A 5,484-nucleotide genomic window follows, 5' to 3' on the forward strand; every position below is an offset into this window, starting at 1 on the left:
GAGTCCTACATTGGGCTCCCTCCTCAGCGGGGCATCTGCTTCTCCCTCTGACCTCTCCCCTCTCATGCTCTCTCTCTCTCTTTCTTTTGTCCTCTCTCTTTTTCTCAAATAAATAAATAAGATCTTAAAAAAAAAAAAGACCTTCATGGTGAGCTAGAGGAAGAAATTAAAAAAAAAAAAAAGAGTGGTGATGCAACATGGGGGCTTAAGTGGGTAGGAGAAGAATAAATGAAACAAGATGGGACTGGGAGGGAGACAAACCATAAGTGACTCTTAATCTCACAAAACAAACTGAGGGTTGCTGGGGGGAGGGGGGTTGGGAGAAGTGGGGTGGGGTTATGGACATTGGGGAGGGTATGTGCTTTGGTGAGTGCTGTGAAGTGTGTAAACCTGGCGATTCACAGACCTGCACCCCTGGGGATAAAAATATATGTTTATAAAAAATTAAAAAATTAAAAAAAAAAAAGGATACTGATGAACAACCAGATGAAGGTGTTTGTAAACTGAGGTCTGGAAGGGTCCCCAACACAGGCGCTTTTGTCCCCATGGAGTTGGGATGCACCACCTTCCTCGCACGTGTATGTGTTCCCCAAACCTGGAAGCTCTCCGAACCTCATAGTTTAGTTATGGATTTTAGTTTATTTTAGGGATTTTTATGATATCTTCAATTATTAACTCTGTCTCCAGCTCCTTTCCGGTCATGTGTGGATGGGGGTGGGGTGGAAAGATCCACACTTCTAATCAGGGCTCGGTGTTTCTGATGTGATCGTGTCAGATGCATAACACAGATGAGGCAGTTCTTGGCAAGGCCATGTTTAGCATTCAGAGGATCAGCCAATAGATGTTGGAGTAAGATAATGAGAATTTTTTTCATATCACACAAACCACAGTAAAAATTAATAACATTATGGTATACATTTATGCAGAATACTGACACTGACATGAGTACAACACAATATATAGAGGGTGAATTACAAAAATAATTTAAATGATAGCAACTGTGAGTCACAGCATCACTGTGAACAAAGACATGCTATTACCTAATCACTTTTCAGTTGTAGTGAATGTAAATCATGTGAAATAGTTTCAAATTATTGTTAGATTCATGGATTTCAAAGTGCCAGTATTTTTATCTTGGATAGTTTTGAGGAATTTGTCCAGTAGAAGATATAACTAAAGAAAGATTATACACATTTTTAGTAGCCTATTTAAACAAATACCAATCTTGTCAAAAACAAATTGGGAGTTTAGGGACATGACAACGCCATACATCTGAGGCAAATATTAACACACTGAAAAAACATACCCTCAAAAAACAGTCTAGGGCATTATGATTTACTCTTTAAACTTGGTAATGAATGAAGCAACAGAAGAATGTCTTTTACACACTGATTTTTTAAAAATATCATCCACTAATTTTATAACTACTTTTTTCATTTCAACAACACATTGAAATGTACCCAAAATACATTTACTAGAGAAATTTGAAACTATTGTCAATACACTATGGGAAAATTGAGACGATACCAACAGGCCATTAAAAACTCAATTATAGCATGCAATCCTTTTGTAAAATTTATTGATGTCATTAATAATAAAGATGTAGATTCTATATCTTGAGCTATAGGCATAAACTGAAAATCTCCACCTTAAATTTGTTTTCTTAGAATGAACTTGACATAGTATTCTAAGTAAAAATAATAGTATAGTCAAAATCATATATGACTAAGCACAATGTAAATAATGACCTTGAAAACATCAAGGGAATTAATAAATTCTACAAAGATTCCAAGCTGAGCACAAGTTCCCTGGGGCTCTCAATCCCATAGCCATGAGATCACAACCTGCGCTGAAACCAAGGGTTAGCACTCAACCAATTGTGCCATCCAGGCACCCCAATAAATTATTATTTTTAAAACTGGTTGTTACTTCATGGTTATTTAGAGTTCCTGATTATTAAAATTAATTTTCTTTTTTTTTTAAGCTTTCACGTACTTACTTATTTTAGAGAGAGAGAGAAAGCATGTGGCAGCAGTGAGTGGGGAGAAACAGAGGGGGAGGAAGAAGGATGGGGAAGGAATCTCAAGCAGACTCTGTACTGGGCATGGAGCCCCATCTGGGGCTCCATCCCATGACCCTGAGATCAGGACCTGAGCCCAAGCCAAGAGTGGGACGCTCAACCGACTGAGCCATTCAGGTGCCCCCGATGATTAATTTTAAAAATACTGATAATTGCATGATGACTCTGAGTTCTCAGTTATTTTAATTTCAATTTTAAATTTCTTCTAATTTCATGTTGAAATTTGATACATAAATTTATTCAGATTTTGTATTGACTTTACAGATGACTCTTTTGTCATTGCTATTACTGAGAAGTGAATAATACACCAACTTAATTTTTACTCAGGTTCCAATAGCAGCTTTTACACCTGAATGTAAGGGGTGAGGGAAACAGCGGTGAGCTGGACTTTATTCTGAAGGTAGTAGAGGGGCCCCCTGAGGGACCTTAGGCCAGGAGTGATGTGATCAAATTGGAGATAAGAAAGATCCATTTAGCAGTAGGGCAGCGGTTAAAAAGAGAAAAGATGCAGGAGTAAACTACGGCAGCAGCAGGAGAAGAGAACAGACTTGAGAAAGAACTATTTATTATCTGAGCAGAGACAAAGGACTGAGGGTTGTAAAAATACATTGATGAGAATTCTTCACAATTAAAATAGATCACAAAATGTGCGTGGATAAGCATGAACGTACTGGTAGTATATTTCTTTTCCTGAGCCTATTCCCTGTCACCACCGTCCCCTGGCCCTCAGTTTCCGTGGGTTGCCCAGCCCCCTCGCCAGCTTTTCTCTATCTTCTTTCTGTTCCAGCCACAAAAATAGGGAGATAGAGCAGACTCCTTCCACAGTGGCCTTTGAGATGTCATTTCAGCTTAGAAGTCTTCCATCTTTGCACCCGTGAAAGGAAAACAATTGAATGTTTGCAGCAGCATTATTCATAACGGTCGAAGAGTGGAAATGATCCAAATGTCCTTCGACTGACAAATGGATCATTAAAATTTGGTGCATCCCAGACATGGAATATTATTCATCTTTAAAAAGAATGAAATGGGGATACATGTTTCGACACAGATGAAACTTGTACACGTTAAGCTAAGTGAAAAAAGAAAGTCACAAAAAACCTACACGGCATATTGTTTGATTCCACGTATAGTAAATATCCAGGAAAGGGAAATAAACAAAAACAAAGTTACTAGTGGTTGCTTAGGGCTGGGTGGTAGGTTCAGGGAAATGGGTAGTAGCTGCTAATGGGTATGGAGTTTCTCTTTGGGGTGAAGAAAATACTCTAGAATTATCTATGTTATGGTGATGGTTGCATAACTGAATATAATAAAAGTCGTTAAATGGGTGACTTTTATAGTATTTGAATTACACATCAGTAGAAATTATTCCTGTTTTAGTCAAACAAAATATGGTTGGGAGAATACTTTGAAGACCAAAATACTTTGGTGCTAAATATGTATGAAATCACTAAAGCAAGCACGGGGACACCCTCTTTTAGGGCTTAAAGAAAAGGTCTAATATTTTGAAGCTGGCTATAACTGAGTACATGACGGGTGGTGACATACCGTATGACTTCAAGGAACTTCTACAACTGTAAAAGAATTTCAAGTTTAGTCTTTTTTGTCAGGACTTGACACGCAGATTCAGTTTTATACACAAGAGGGCACTGTCCACCAAATGACAAACTCAAGGCTGCAGGAAAGTTAAGCAAATACAATCTCAGGGAAAAAACAAAATATAAAAATAACTGATATAGGGGCGCCTGGGTGGCTCAGTGGTTTAAGCCTCTGCCTTCAGCTCAGGTCATGATCTCAGGGTCCTGGGATTGAGCCCCACATCGGGCTCTCTGCTCAGCAGGGAGCCTGTTTCCCCCTCTCTCTCTGCCTGCCTCTCTGCCTACTTGTGATCTCTATCTATCAAATAAATAAATAAAAATCTTAAAAAAAATGATATTTTCAAGTCCCATTAATATATACATGAGCTTGGGCGCCTGGGTGGCTCAGTGGGTTAAAACCTCTGCCTTTGGCTCAGGTCAGGATCCCGGGGTCCTGGGATAGAGCCCCACGTCGGGGCTCTCTGCTCAGCAGGGAACCTGCTTCCTCCACTCTCTCTGCCTGCTTCTCTGCCTACTTGTGATCTCTGTCTGTCAAATAAATAAATAAAATCTTTAAAATATATATATATAAAATCTTTTAAAATATATATATATATATATGAGTTTGCTTATAAGTGCACAATAATTAGAAAGGCAAATAACATGGACATGGGTGGGAGGGTACTTTGGGGACTTTTAATTTTTATTACCTAAGTATAGTTGACAAATGCTGTATTAGTTTCAGGTACACAACCAAGTGTTTTGACAATTCCATGCAACTCACCACAGTAAGTGTAATTACCATCTGTCACCATACAACTCTTATTACAATATTATTGAATAATTAATCGCTATGCTGTAATTTTCAGCTCCTGACATTATTCATTTTTGCTTGGTTGATCATTGCTTTTTAGATTCCACATATAAAAGCGAAATCATATGATATTTGTCTTTGCCTATCTGGTTTATTTCACTTATTTTATAATATCCTCTATGTCCATTCATGTTGTCACAAGTGGCAAGATCTCATTCCTTTTTTAATGGCTGAGTAATATTCCGTTGTATGTGTACCACATCTTTCTCTGTTCACCTGTTGATAGATATTCAGGCTGCTCCATATCTTGGCTACTGGAAATAATGCTACATTGACCTCAGGGGCACATCTACCTTTTCAAATTAGTGTTTTTTGCTTTCTTTGGGTAAATATCAGGTAGTGGAATTACTGGATCATAGGGTATTTCTACTTTTAATTTTTTGGCGATCCTCCATACTGTTTTCCACAGAAACCACACAAGTTTGCATTCCCACCAATGTAGCACAAGGGTTTACATTTCTTCTCCTGAGAGGATACTTTTTGTTGAATAATATTTTATGCTTTCTGTGTTCTGAACTACGTGATTGTATTGCTTATGCAAAATGTTATATAGAAAAAATACTTTATAAGGAAAAATATTTTGTTCTTATTTAGACTATATGAATTTGATAAAAAAGATGTGGAGAATATATACAAACTATAGAGATTATTTTAAAATGTTTTAATAAATGATTGCCAATTTATACTAATAGTTTTCTTTTAAAAATCCTTCTAATGAACTCAAGAATCTTCCCTTGTGTTATTTATTATTACCATCCTGTTTTCTTTCTTTCCCCTTCTTTCCTTTTTTCCTTTTTTCTCTTTCTTTCTTTCAATATATAGGGAAGATCATTTAATTGTTTAATTATTTTTCAATTCTCTCCTACTAAACACTTCAATAGAAAGTTTTTTTAAAAATTACAGTAAGTACTCACCATTTTGACAATTTTTTGTATCATTCATTTGTTTCATTTGTT

The sequence above is a fragment of the Neovison vison genome, chromosome 11 (genome assembly GCF_020171115.1).
Source record: "Neovison vison isolate M4711 chromosome 11, ASM_NN_V1, whole genome shotgun sequence".
In the NCBI taxonomy this organism is placed as follows: Eukaryota; Metazoa; Chordata; class Mammalia; order Carnivora; family Mustelidae; genus Neogale; species Neogale vison.